General features: G+C 37.9%; 1 protein-coding gene across 1 annotated transcript in view; it reads right to left on the bottom strand.

Annotated features, from left to right (window-relative positions):
* HSD17B12 (hydroxysteroid 17-beta dehydrogenase 12) overlaps positions 1–15045 on the bottom strand; it is a 128009-nt gene that overhangs the window by 86050 nt on the left and 26914 nt on the right. The window lies entirely within an intron of this gene.

Below are 15045 nucleotides of genomic sequence, written 5' to 3'. Positions count from 1 at the left end.
CATCTCCCACAAAAACTACTGCAGCCACTTTCTAACTATTTCACCTGCTCCCATTCTCCAACTCATTCTCCACATTGCAACCAAAGTGGTCACTCCAAAGGGCAAATCTGATCACTTCCCTGCCTAAAACCTGTCAATGGCTTCCCACTGCCCTAATTCTTTACAAGGTCTTCCAAACACCATCATTTTCCTCTTACCACTGACTGCCTGTCATACTGAAATTTTTTCAGTTCCTCCAAGATAATATGCTCTTTCTTTACAAATGCTGTTCCTGCTACTCCCAATTTCACTCCAACCAGTATCTCCCTCCCATCCTTGAGGTTTTTGGTTGAATTTTCCTCTCCCACCATTCTTTCCTTAACCTCTAGACCAGGGGTCCTCAAACTACGGCCCGCGGGCCACATGCAAATACAAATATTGTATTTGTTCCCGTTTTGTTTTTTTACTTCAAAATAAGATATGTGCAGTGTGCATAGGAATTTGTTCTTAGTTTTTTTTTAAACTATAGTCCGGCCCTCCAACGGTCTGAGGGACAGTGAAACTGGCCCCCTGTTTAAAAAGTTTGAGGACCCCTGTTCTAGACTAACAGGATCTCAAAACTCTCTGTCCCAATTGTACTCTGTATTCTCTCTTACTAGCATTCATCATATAGGTTGCCATAAGGGTCTGAGTGACCACTGTTGACCTTACAAATAAAAAAATTGCTACAGGTATCACCCATAACCAATAGCCTCAGGTATTACCCACAATCCTATGGGGTGTGGGAGTACATATGATGGCCAGGGGCAGACCTGAGGTAGGGGTAAAAAAAAAGAAGGGGAGAGAGGAAATAAAAAAGGCTATGTCTCCTATATAAATATAACACCAGAACCAAAATTTGCAAGCCTTTGAGAAGATGGAAACTGACAAATATAAAGAATATCCCAACTAGGCATCCGAAAGTATCTAGCTTGTTACAGATTATATAAAATACTGGCAACTGACCAGGGCTCAGCTTCCAGATTTTATACAGTCAACAACAATACTTTAGTTTGTGTAGGTTACAATTATTCTACTTTTTGTCCTCAATTTGCTAGGAACAGATATTTTTAGTAAGTACCAAATCAACTTATCAAAATTAAACATCAAAAATAGACTAGAATAGAGGAGCACTGGAAGCAAACATGCTATTTTTAGCTCTTCTGTCTATTCGCTGCCACGGCCTACCAAATTCTGACTGCAGAGCCCATGCATAAGAGCTTAGTTATTCCAGGCAGGTTCCTCCTCGTGATCCTTTTTTTTCTCCCTGAACACCTGGATGCAGAAAACACTCGATTGATTAAAGATTAATACTGCCGCAAACCATGACAGCTGCCTTTCCTCTGAGTGTTTTTGGGGGTGGGGAGAATAGAAAATGACAGAGAGCTTGCATCAGTATTCCACTTGGGGATCTATTACATGGAAAGAAAATTGCTATTTCAATTCCCTTTTGTTGCTAAAAATAGCAGTCTCGATTGATTCAAGCAAAGGGGGAACCGGCTGAGCAGTGCTGAATTTAGAAACCACTGAAGTCCCAAGAGCAAATGCTAACGTAGTCTAACACATGCCAGCTCATATCTAACAAAGAACAAAGAGAAGCATGCAGGCTGCAAGTTAATAAAACAGCAGCAACTTCCTGCATTTTTATTAAAGGTAATCAGTGAAAGTGATGCAAAATAAGAAAAGACTATTGTAACTTGTTCTTCTAATAATATTTTAATTGTAAAAAATTTACAGGAAAAAAAATAGATTATGCATAAAACCAGATATTGTAGGCATTTCCCACAACATCATGGTTTGGGAAAGTTACACATTTTTTTCAAGCACAGTATGTTACTAAAGAAAGAAAATGCCCAGTGTACATATATGCTGTCCCAGGAGAGAGGCTCCTCCCACACAGTCCTCTCTAGTTCCCTAATGACCACCCTCTTCAGCCTTCCCTCCTCCTCTCTTGACCCAACCAAATACTGCAGATAGTTATAGCATGCCACTTAAAAACCTAACAAACCAAGAAGCAAAACAAAACACATTCAAAAACAACCCATCGGTTCAGAAGAGGGAGAAGAAAGAAGCTCTGAAAAGCAGGATCTGCTGTAGGCAGCTGATCCCCTGGGCTGACTTCCAGGCAAGGACTTGTAATGCCTTCTGGTGGCACTAAAACCCCAAAATACCTTCTGCCTGAATTTTTCACTTTACTTGGTTAACTGACAACCTTTCCAGATAATGATTCATTTCACTTAATTCCACATCCTCTTTAAAAATGCAAACGCCTGTGTAAGAATTAAAAAGCTATCAATCCTGTGCCTCGATATGATTTAGAGAGGATTCAAATGCTCTGTGGCTTTTTCTGGGGACACCCAAAATGTGACATGGAAGGGGCTTCATGAGAGTAGGGATTCTGGCTGGGGGGGGGGAGAAGTTACTACTTCTGGACCACAAGCCTAGTAAAACCATAATGGAAAGATGTTAGGCTTCTGCTAATTTAATACAAAGAGAATATATGAAGTGGTTAAGAATATGGGCCCTAAAATGAGACGGGCAAGGTTCAAGTCTAGATTCAAATGCTAATTCTACCATCTATCATAAGCTGGTTAACCTCATTTGTCTGTTTCTTTATTTGTAAAATGAAGACAATATTATCTGTCCCATAGAGTCATTGAAAAGATTCAATTAAAAATGTTAATAATGGTACCTGCCTACAGGATTGTTTGAGAATTACATGGTACAATGTATATAATGTACTTAACATGGGACTTGGCACATAGTAAATGCTCAATAAATTTTAGCACTAGCCAAAGTAGAAAGGAAAATTTTAAAGTAACTAAGGTTAGATATGATACCAAAACTACAAGCAACAAAAGAAAAAGTAAGTTGGACTTCATTAAAACTAAATGTTGGGGTGTTTTTTTATTTTTTACATCAAAGGACAATATCAAGAAAGTAAAAATAAATCCCAAAGAATGGGAGAAAATATTTGAAAACCACCTATCTAATAAGGGTCTGGTATCCAGAATATATAAAGAACTCCTACAACTCATCAACAAAAAGATAACCCAAGATTAAAATGGGCAAAGGATTTGCATAAATATTCATCTAATGAAGATATACAAATGGCGAACAGGCACATGATAAAATGTTCAACATCACTTAAGAAAATGAAAACCAAAACTACAATGGCAAACTAGTTTGGCCATAATTTTTTAAAATGACAATGGAAAATAAAGTGTTAGTGAAAATGTGGAGAAATTGGAGCCCTCATATATTGCTGGTGGGAATTTAAACTGGTGCAGCCATGGGACATTTTCAAAAATAGACTACATATTGGGTCACAAGCAAAGCCTCCCCAAATTCAAAAAGACTGAAATCATACCAAGCATCTTCTCAGACCACAATGGCATAATATTAGAAATAAACTACAATAAAAACAATCCAAAAAACTCAAACACTTGGAAGCTGAATAACATGTTACTAAATAATGATTGGGTTACCAGTGAGATCAAAGAAGAAATTAAAAACACCCTGGAAACTAATGACAATGAAAACACAACAATCCAAAATCTATGGGACACAATGAAAGCAGTCCTGAGAGGGAAGTTTATAGCACTACAGGCCTACCTCAAAAAAACAAGAAAAAATGATAGTAAATCATTAAACTCTACAACTCAAAGAATTAGAAAGAGAACAACAAGAAAAGCCCAGAGTGAGCAGAAGGAAGGAGATAATAAAGATCAGAGCAGAAATAAATGACATAGAGACCAAAAAAACATTACAAAAGCTCAATGAAACCAAGAGCTGGTTCTTTGAAAAGATAAACAAGATTGATGAGACTCTAGCAAGGCTCACCAAGAAGCAAAGAGAGAGGACTCAAATAAACAAAATCAGAAATGAAAGAGGCGAAATAACAACAGATGCCTCAGAAATTCAAAGAATTGTTAAAAAATACTATGAACAACTCTACTCTAACAAACTAGACAACCTGGAGGAAATGGACATATTCCCAGAAAAATACAATCTTCCAAAACTCAGTCCGGAAAATTCTTAAAATCTCAATAGGCCAATAACTATGGAAGAAATTGAAGCAGTCATCAAAAGCTCCCAGCAAACAAAAGCCTGGGGCCAGACGGCTTCACAGGGGAGTTTTACCAAACATTCAAGGAAGAGCTAAAACATATCCTCCTGAGACTATTCCAAAAAATTCAAGCGGAAGGAAGACTTCCCAGCTCATTCTATGAAGCCAGCATCACCCTAATACCAAAACCAGATAGAGACAACACAATGAAAGAGAATTATAGGACAATATCCCTCATGAACATAGATACCAAAATACTCAACAAAATTCTAGCAAATCGGATCCAGCAATACATCAGAAAGATCATACACCATGACCAAGTAGGATTTATCCCGGGGATGCAAGGATGGTACAATATCCACAAATCAATAAACGTGATACATCACATAAACAAATTGAGAGATAAAAATCACATAGTCATATCAATTGATGCAGAAAAAGCATTTGACAAAATTCAACACCTTTTCTTGATAAAAACTCTCAGCAAGGTAGGAATAGAAGGATCATACCTCAACATAATAAAAGCCATATATGACAAACCCACAGCCAACATCATACTCAATGGGCAAAAACTAAAACCATTTCCCCTAAGAACAGGAACAAGACAGGGATGCCCACTCTCACCACTCCTGTTCAACATAGTACTGGAAGTACTAGCCATTGCGATCAGACAAGAAGAAGAAATAAAAGGCATCCAAATTGGAAAGAAGAAGTAAAACTGTCCTTATTTGCAGATGACATGATACTGTACATAGAAAACCCTAAAGACTCCATACAAAAATTAGTAGACTTAATAAATGAATTCGGCAATGTAGCAGGATACAAAATTAATGCCAAGAAATCTAAGGCATTTCTTTACACCAATAGTGAACTTACAGAAAGGGAAACTAAAAAAGCAATCCCATTTACCATCGCACCAAAAAAATTAAGATACCTAGGAATAAACTTAACTAAGGAAGTAAAAGACTTACATGGAAAAACTACAGGACACTGAAAAAAGAGATAGAGGAAGACATAAACAGATAGAAGAACATACCGTGTTCATGGATTGGTAGAATCAACATCATCAAAGTGTCCATACTATCCAAAGCAATCTATAGATTCAATGCAATCCCCATTAAATTACCAACAGCATATTTCACAGATCTAGAACAAACATTTCAAAAATTCATCTGGAATAAAAAAAGACCTCGAATAGCTGCAGCAATCCTGAGAAAGAAGAACAAAGTAGGTGGGATCTCAAGACTAGATATCAAGCTGTATTACAAAGTCACTGTTCTTAAAACAGCTTGGTACTGGCACAAGAACAGATATATAGATCAATGGAATAGAACAAAGAACCCAGAAATCGACCCAAACCACTATGCCCAATAAATATTCAGCAAAGGAGGCAAGAGCATACAATGGAATCAAGACAGTCTCTTCAATAAATGGTGTTGGGAAAATTGGACAGATACATGCAAAAAGATAAAACTAGACCACCAACTCACACCATACACAAAAATAAACTCAAAATGGATAAAGAACTTAAATGTAAGACGGGAAACGATAAAAATATTAGAGGAATCCACAGGCAGCGAAATCGCAAACATATGCCGAAGGAATTTCTTCTCTGATACTGCTCCTAGGGCAATGGAAACTAAAGAGAAAATAAACAAATGTGACTACATCAAAATAAAAAGCTTTTGCCCTAGCCGGTTTGGCTCAGTGGATAGAGCGTTGGCCTGTAGACTGAAGGGTCCTGGGTTCGGTTCCGGCTAAGGGCATGTACCTTGGCTGCGGGCACATCCCCAGTGGGAGGTGGGCAGGAGGCGGCTGACTGATATTTCTCTCTCATTGATGTTTCTAACTCTCTGTCCCTCTCCCATCCTCTCTGTAAAAAATCAATAAAATATATTTAAAAAAAAAAAAAAAAAAGCTTTTGCACAGCAAAGGGAACCATCAGCAAAACAACAAGAAAGCCCACTGCATGGGAGAACATATTTGCCAATGATATCACCGATAAGGGTTTAATCACCAACATTTACAGGGAACTCATGCAACTTAACAAAAGGAAGATAAACAATCCAATCAAAAAATGGGCAATGGACCTAAATAGACACTTTTCAAAAGAGGACATACAGAAGGCCGAAAGACATATGAAAACATGCTCAAAGTCACTAATTATACAAGAGATGCAAATCAAAACGACAATGCGGTATCATCTCACACCTGTCAGAATGGCTATCATCAACAAATTAACAAACAAGTGTTAGAGAGGATGTGGAGAAAAAGGAACCCTTCTGCCCTGCTGGTGGGAATGCAGACTGGTGGAGCCACTGTAGAGAACAGTATGGAGTTTCCTCAAAAAACTAAAAATGGAATTCCCATTTGACCCAGTGATCCCACTTCTAGGAATATATCCCAAGAAGCCAGAAACACCAATCAGAAAGGATATATGCACCCCTATGTTCATAGCAGCACAATTCACCATAGCTAAGATCTGGAAACAGCCTAAGTACCCATCAGCAGATGAGTGGATTAGAAAACTGTGGTACTCTACACAATGGAATACTATGCTGCGGTAAAAAAGAAGGAATTCTTGCCATTTGCAACAGCATGGATGGAACTGGAGAGCATTATGCTAAGTGAAATAAGCCAGTCAGAGAAAGATAAATACCACATGATCTCACTCATTAGTGGAATATAGAGAACAACATAGACTGATGAACAGGGACAGACCCAAAGACAGAGAAACAGCAATAAGACTATCAATCCCCAGAGGGAAAGTAGGGGAGGGTGGGGGTAAGGGGAAGAGATCAACCAAAGGACTTGTACACATGCATATAAGCCTAACCAATGGACAAGGACAACAGGGGCATGAGAGTATGAGTGCGGGGCGGGGTGGGGTGGGGGAGAGGTTGGGGTTAATGGGGGGATGAGTACACATTTGTAATACCTTAAACAATAAAGAAAAAAAAATTTTTAAATATAAAAGCTCAATCAAAATTACAAACAGAATAAAACTTTCATTAGACCTAACTGGTGTATAACTATGGTGTAAGCACCAGTGTCTTCACAAATACTGTTTCCAAACTGTCCCAAATCCCAGGAGTTCAATAAACAGTCAACTTAAAAAATAAATAAATAAACTGGTGCAGCACTGAAGAAAAAACAGTTTGGTGATTCCTCAAAAAGATAGATAGAATTACCATATGACCTACTAATTCTATATACATAAAAGAATTAAAAACAGATATTCAACCAGAAACCTGTATAGGAATGTTTGTAACAGCACTACTCATAATAGCCTAAAGGTGAAAATAATTGAAATGCCCATCAACTGATTAACAGATTTTTTTAAATGTGGTATATCCATAAAATGGAACATTATTCGGACATAAACAAGAATCAAGTACCTACACATGCTACAATGTGGATGAACCTTATGTATGAACATTATGCTAAGTGAAAGCCAGATACAAAGGATTACAGATTATACAGGAAACATCTAGAATAGAGATGTTTAGTGGTTGCCAGGAGCTAGGGAATGAGGGATGAGGAGTGGCTGCTTAATGGTATGGTGTTTCCTATGGTGATAAAAATGTCTTGGAACTAGACAGAAGTGATAGTTGTACAGCACTGAGAATGCATTGGATCCCACAGAATTATACAATTTAAAATGATTAATGGTTAATTTCATGTTAAGACTTTTACTTCTATTTTTTTTAAATCTCTTTAAAAAACAATAAATACTTTTTACCAAGAGCTATCTCAAGAAAGAAAAGGAAATTGCTATTTCTCTTGCTATGTCACCCCTTGAATTCAGGACGTAAAATCCCAATCCATAACATCATTCAATTTACACAACAGGAGCCACCCAGCCAGTGCACCTCAATGATTGAGCATCGATCTATGAACTAGGAGGTCACGGTTCGATTCCCAGTCAGGGCACATGCCCAGGTTGTAGGCTCAATCCCCAGTGAGGGGCATGCAGGAGGCAGCCAATCAATGATTCTCTCTCATCATTGATGTTTCTCTCTCTTTCTCCCCTCACCCTTCCCTTCTGAAATCAATAAAAATATGTACTTTCTAAATAATACAGAAAAACCTAAGTTTGGATTGTTCTTATTGGTAGAGCATCACTTTTCCATGTATCTAACTTTAATGTATACCTACACAGTATCAAACAGACACTTTTCATTTTCCCAATAATATATTAAATATAATTAGTAACTGCCCCAATCCTATATAATAAAAGGGTAATATGCAAATAGACCGAACAGCAGAACAACCAAACAAATAATCAAAGTGTAATTTGCTAATAATATGCTAAGGCTGCTCAACCGCTCACTATGACGTGTACTGACCATCAGGGGGCAGATGCTACAACTGGTAGGTTAGCTTTCGCTGGGGTCTGGCCGATCAAGACAGAGCGATATGGGCCAGACATGCCCTGCAGTCATCCCGTGGTCCCTCCCCGACCCAATCATGTACTGGTAGGGTCCCTCAGCCTGGCCTGCACCCTCTCGCAATCCAGGACCCCTCAAGGAATGTCAGAAAGCTGGTTTCAGCCCGATCCCGCAGGCCACTCTCCTTAGGAGGGCACCAGACGCAGGATTCATGGCTGGTGAGTGCTGCTGTGGCACTGATTGGGTATGAGCCTGCAGCAGGCACAGTGGGGTGGGGATAAGCAGGAGCGGTAGGTAGGAGCTACAGGCAGCATTGGACTGCAGGTTTCGGCCTGATCTCTGCAGGCCACCCAGAGAGACCCCACCCATACACGAATTCGTGCACCAGGCCTCTAGTAACTATATAAGTGAGGATTATACATAATAAGAACTTATTATAGTATCTAATTTTATAAATAAAGAAGCCATCTCAGAGAGGTTAAGTGACTTGCCAATGGTCTAATAATCTTAATCTAATCACCAGAACATGAGCCCACCACACAACAAAATACTGACTTACAAACTTGGAACTACCTTTAATAGCCACGTTTAGAGATAATGTATCGATGGTACACACACATACTGCAAAGAGTTCCTTGCTCATTAATCTGATAATGCCGAATCCAACTTTATTTTTCACTATTCTTTAACCAGCCTCTCAACCCCAGCCAGTCTGTCTGGTACTTCCCAAATATAACATGCAAGGGAATCAGCTCCATGTTGTGCCCAAGTCACTCCTCATATCGAGAATGACATTTTTCCTTACGCCTCACCCCATCAGACATCTTTCAGTAACTGGAACTTCTAGGCTTCACAGAACACAATAATTATTAAATCGATTTACTATGTGGCCTCTAAGATGTCAAAACCCCCCTATTAGAAGAGGCTAAATAATGTACACAAGTTCAAAATAACTGGAAGCAAAGAAATAGAACCAAAGTTCCCTGACTTGTTATCTGGTTCTTAATCCTAATGATTAATTAGATCTCGACATACAGCAAGGAAAAAGAGTGGTGGAATAGTTATGAGAGTCTTACCTCTGATATGCAATGTAATCCTGGTTTTATTTTCTTGTTAATGTGCAGTAGTTAACATTCAAATGAGACTTGTCCAGCCTATGCAATTGTTTTATGTTCAACATAAACCATAGCATTGCCTCTACTCCTATGTAAGAAATTTACATATCGTAAATGCCTATAGGTTTGAAGTTACTTCAAAAAGTCCAAATTGGAACAGTCCTATAGCTCGAAATAAAAAATGTTAGCTTTGACATACCTTATGACTTTACACATTTTAACTGGTAGAGTAATAACGAAATCAATATTTCCTTAGCTTATAAACAGTATGCAAATGCACTATAGTAGAACAACAGTACCTACTATCTGAGTGTCCTTGAAATATATAACACCAGCCTGGTAAAGTGAAAGAGCTGTAACGAACCTAATTGCTAATTCCAATAATTAACTTCTTTTGAATGGTCCAAATTTATAAACACCAAGGTAGATATATAGGGAGGGTATAGTGTAGGTTATTTGGCTTGTTTCAACCTACTTCATCCCATTTAAGCTTTGAACCAATATTCTTTAGGTAAGAAGTGGGTAAATTCCTCTAAACAAAGACATTTTAGATATTAGTCAACTCTGATAAGTCCCTCCCTACTAAGACACTATTCTGCTGTTAAGCCACTGGGTATCTTACAGTAACACTACAATAAAGTCCTATTTTGAGCCAGAGTTTCTTAGTGAAAATTGCTTTTTCTTCAAAGATTAAACAGTTCCCTAAAGGGCTAAATGTTGATACGTCAGCCAAAGCAAATAGGCCTCACTACATCCCTAGGTACTTTACCCCTAGGAGAAATCAAGTTCGTCTACTTGTCATCCCTGATGCTGGCCTGGTCAAGAACTTTAAAACAGCTTCCTCAAAAGACAATTTGATAAACAATTTACAATATATATCTTGATGACTAACTAATATCAACAACAAATTTAAGGAAGGAAATAAAAAATGCTAATCTATTCTCTCTACTAGTTTTTGTTTTTGTTTTAAACTCATCCCTGAAGAGCCAAAACCATGGAAGCACAATTCCCTCCTGTCAGATAACATCTGGCTGGAAACTCTATTTTTTAGGAAAACTCAAGACTGCCAATGAAATTATGCTGAGCAACTCAACAATTATCACACTTTTCAAAATGAGCATTCAACGAAATCCATTTCTAACTGAATCTTTTTAAAAGGAGCCTCATGTAATAATACACTATTTTTCTCAATTAAAGAGATTATATTACACATAAAATAGTGGTGAGTTGACTAGCAGTCAGGAAACCTATGTTCTAGTCCTAGTTCTGCTAGCTAAATGAACCTGGACTAGTAATTAACATTTCTGAGCCTGAGTGGCAACATCTTCTAAGTGTAGTCATACATTAAGTGTATGGCCAAAACCCTATGATTCCATGGCTATGATGGATATAAAGTCATAGCAATGGCTTCTCTCTCATCTTTAATGTCTAAAAACACACACATCCACAAGTTTTAGAAAGAGTATTAAGTCAACTCAGAACTGTGATTTGCCGAAGCCGGTTTGGCTCAGTGGATAGAGCGTCGGCCTGCGGACTGAAGGGTCCCAGGTTCGATTCCGGTCAAGGGCATGTACCTGGGTTGCGGGCACATCCCCAGTGGGAGATGTGCAGGAGGCAGCTGATCGATGTTTCTCTCTCATCGATGTTTCTGACTCTCTATCTCTCTCCCTTCCTCTCTGTAAAAAATCAATAAAATATATTTAAAAAAAAAAAAAAAAAAAAAAGAACTGTGATTTAAAACAATAGAAGAGCCCTGGATGGTTTGGCTCAGTGGATAGAGCACCAGCCTGTGAGGTTCTGGGTTCAATTCCAGTCAGGGGCACATGCCTGGGTTTCGGGCTCCATCCCCAGAGTGGGGCATGCAGAAGGCAGCCGATCAGTGATTCTCTCTCATCACTGGTGTTTCTGTCTCTCTCTCTCCCTTTCCCTTCCTCGCTGAGGTCAACAGAAATATATTTTTAAAAAAATAAAAGAGCCCAGCCGAGTGGCTCAGTTGGTTGAATGTAGTCCTGTGCACTAACCTTGGTCTTCCCTGGAGCCTTCTACTCAGATTTAAACACAACAGGGCTGCCCAGCCAGTGTGGCCTAGTGGTTGAGTGTCCTGTCCACCTATGAACCAGGAGGTCACAATTAGGTTCCTGGTGAGGGCACATGCCTGGGTTGCGGGCTTGATCCTCAATGTGGGAATGCAGGAAGCAGCCTGTCAATGACTCTCTCACATCGTTGATGATGTTTCTCTCTCTCTCCCCCTCTACTCCTCTCTGAAATCAATAAAAATATCTTTCAAAAAAGAAAACAAAAAAATGTTTTAAATACAACAGGGCTACTTTGGGGATACGATATAGAATAAGAATAATTAAGGACATATCTACTGAAAATAATGAGGACCGCTGTAACATTTTACATTAAATTTGTCTGATGGAATCTACTTATTCCTTCTGACAAGGGCTGCTGGATCTAACAGGACCAGTAAGACTCCACAGCCCTTTTGGCCTTTAACGGGCCACAGTCCTCTCTGTCATATGCTTATCTGACTACACAAGTTTTCCCATCAATGAGAATGAGCATGACATTGCATCATGACTGAATACTCCACATAAAGTACATTTAAGTAACTTTACCCTATAAATAACAACTATGGCTTCACATTTATATACTGCATACATAAAATCTGCTAATTCATTGTGTAAAGCAAACTCCCCCAGTTAACTTAATAGAAACCTTAAAAATATTTTTAAAATGCAAACACACATTAGCTATTTTTATAAATTTCTATTTTTTTACACTAAGTTTCTAAAGAGTGGACTACACCTATATTCTGACAAACTGGCAGTTTCTAATTAGGGACAGAATGTGTATCAGAAACAATACGGAAATTTTAATAGACAGGCCATGTCATAACATTTCTTCTAGAAGAGTTTTCAGATACTACCTCAATGTGCTTAATCTTGGAGGCTCAGTCCATTAGAAGGCCAGTGCTGAAGCTGGGAAATTCCTCTTTCATATAATTCAAGAGATAACCAAGTGAAAAAACAAAGACACTCTCTAAGAGCAAAGGATTCTAATGGTACCTGTTGAGCAAAGTACTGGTATATGCTTGGGGCATAGCAACAGAAAGAGTATCTCTGAAATATGATAGAGCTCTGGGCCAAATGACATCTAATGGTAAGGCTTAGTTGCAGAAATCAGGAGAAACTATTTATACAGCCATCTAAGGCCCAATTCATGCCCTCAATTTCTCCTTGTTCATTTGCTCAGGCTTTGGGGATTCAACCCCCTTAGCGGTCTTCTCACCTACTCTAACCACTGGACTATGGAATGAGATGCTATCTCTCTGGTTGTCTTTTTCCTTTGTTGTCCTTAAAGATAAATACCTCGATCCAATTAACTACCTCAATTCACTCATCTATAAAATGGCAATAGTGATGGTACTTAATTCAGAGTTTAGTATACTAGTATGAATATGATATCATATCCTTACAAAAGTTTATGGCACATAATTACATTATATAAGCATCAGCCATATTTTATTATTATTGTTGTTTAGTGCACTGTTTAGAACTATATATTAGTATCATTATTGTTAGTTCTTTTAAGTATCTGATTGCTAACTGTTATAAGTGAGAAAAATAACAGTAACACGGGAAGTTTTTTAAATTTAGAAATCTTACAAAAACTATATTCGAGGTTCGTGGCTACTTGATAACTAACACAGCACTCTCACCAAGAGTCCATTTTGAGGACACACCACCATCCTTTCTTAATCTGTTCCTCTCTTGTGCCTTTCTCTTACTTAGCCTTCACTTACTAAAATTACATTGTTCTCTTATAACCTAATTTACATAGGCCCTTCTTTATGAAACGTTTTCTGAGACCCACCTTCTAATATACTAATAACTTACATTTTGGGGTTTTTTTTTCACCTCTCTCCCCAATTAGAATGTAAGCTTCACAAGGATAGGAATTATTATATTTTATTATGGATGAATCTAGGTAACTATAGAATCTGGCATATAGATTTTCAATAGATATTATTGGATGATGAATATTCAATCTGGCCTTCAGCTCAATAGCAGTTTCCCATAATAGACAAGTAGAGATGCGGAAGCAGCTGCAGATAGGTGAATGAACTATGTGATACTGAAAATCTGTGAATTGAAGTATCTAATTCATGAAATAAAAACATCCTCCTCCTCCAAACAGCTGTATAAACAAATCAAAGGGAAAAGAAGAGTTGGAGGGAAAGTGAGACAAAGAACAAAATCTGGCCTGTGTGACACATTTATAAAACCGATGGCCTGTCAGCACGACACTGATGAATATTTTTGCAGGATAAAAATGGCAACCCAGTATCTAAAAATAAACCACTGTGCTGCAGACCTGTCTGGTTCAGCTACACCACTGGAATACAAACACACTCACTCACTAGCACATTTTGACTCAAGGTTTCACAAAGACAGAAAAACTGAATGTTTTGTTGGCAAGAGAAGATATTTTACATGGTTTTAAATCACTTATAGTCTCTATATAATATATCTATATCTGAATTTGAATTTAATTTTAAGTGATTTTCACTTACTAAAAAATGATAAATGGTAATAGTAATAAGCCATTAACTCACCTTATGTAAAAGATTAATTTCTCTCAGCCCAATTATAGTAAAACAGAATGCCATTATGACCATCTTGGGATAATATCCTAAAATCACAATTTAAAAATAAAATTGCAAATGATTTCTAAGCCATGCTGACTTAAATGGCAGATCTTGTCAAAATGTTATCTGCAAATGACTTTGGAGATGAGGTGAAAAGCCTGATCTCATTCTGCATCTGAAATCTACAATACAAAGTTGTTAGCTAAAATGCAAAAGTGAATATACAGTCCTTCACAAGCAGCGCTTTAATTCATCAAATCCAGTCACCTTACTCAATCCTGCCTTATGTGGTTATGATTCTGCTCTTAGCTAAATTATGATTTCAATTCTAAGAGCTACAAACCTCTGGAAGGCTCTAGAACAGCGGTTCTCAACCTGTGGGTCGCGACCCCTTTGGGGGTTGAACGACCCTTTCACAGGGGTTGCCTAAGATCATCAGAAAACACATATATAATTACATATTGTTTATGTGATTAATCACTATGCTTTAATTATGTTCAATTTGTAACAATGAAAATACATCCCGCATATCAGATATTTACATTATGATTCATAAGAGTAGCAAAATTACAGTTATGAAGTAGCAACGAAAATAATTTGATGGTTGGGGGTCACCACAACATGAGGAACTGTATTAAAGGGTTGCGGCATTAGGAAGGTTGAGAACCACTGTTCTAGAACATTCTGAATACTGTCATACCAGCATTTTTAATAGTAAAAATGAATTAACTCTCCATAACAATAAAATGTGAATGATAAATTACACTTGATCCTTTATGACCACCCCATTTGTAATAA

Source organism: Myotis nattereri, assembly GCF_964212035.1.
Source record: "Myotis nattereri genome assembly, chromosome: 9".
NCBI lineage: Eukaryota > Metazoa > Chordata > Mammalia > Chiroptera > Vespertilionidae > Myotis > Myotis nattereri.
The sequence above is the reverse complement of the archived record's forward strand: the minus strand, read 5'-3'. Positions and strand labels throughout refer to the sequence as shown.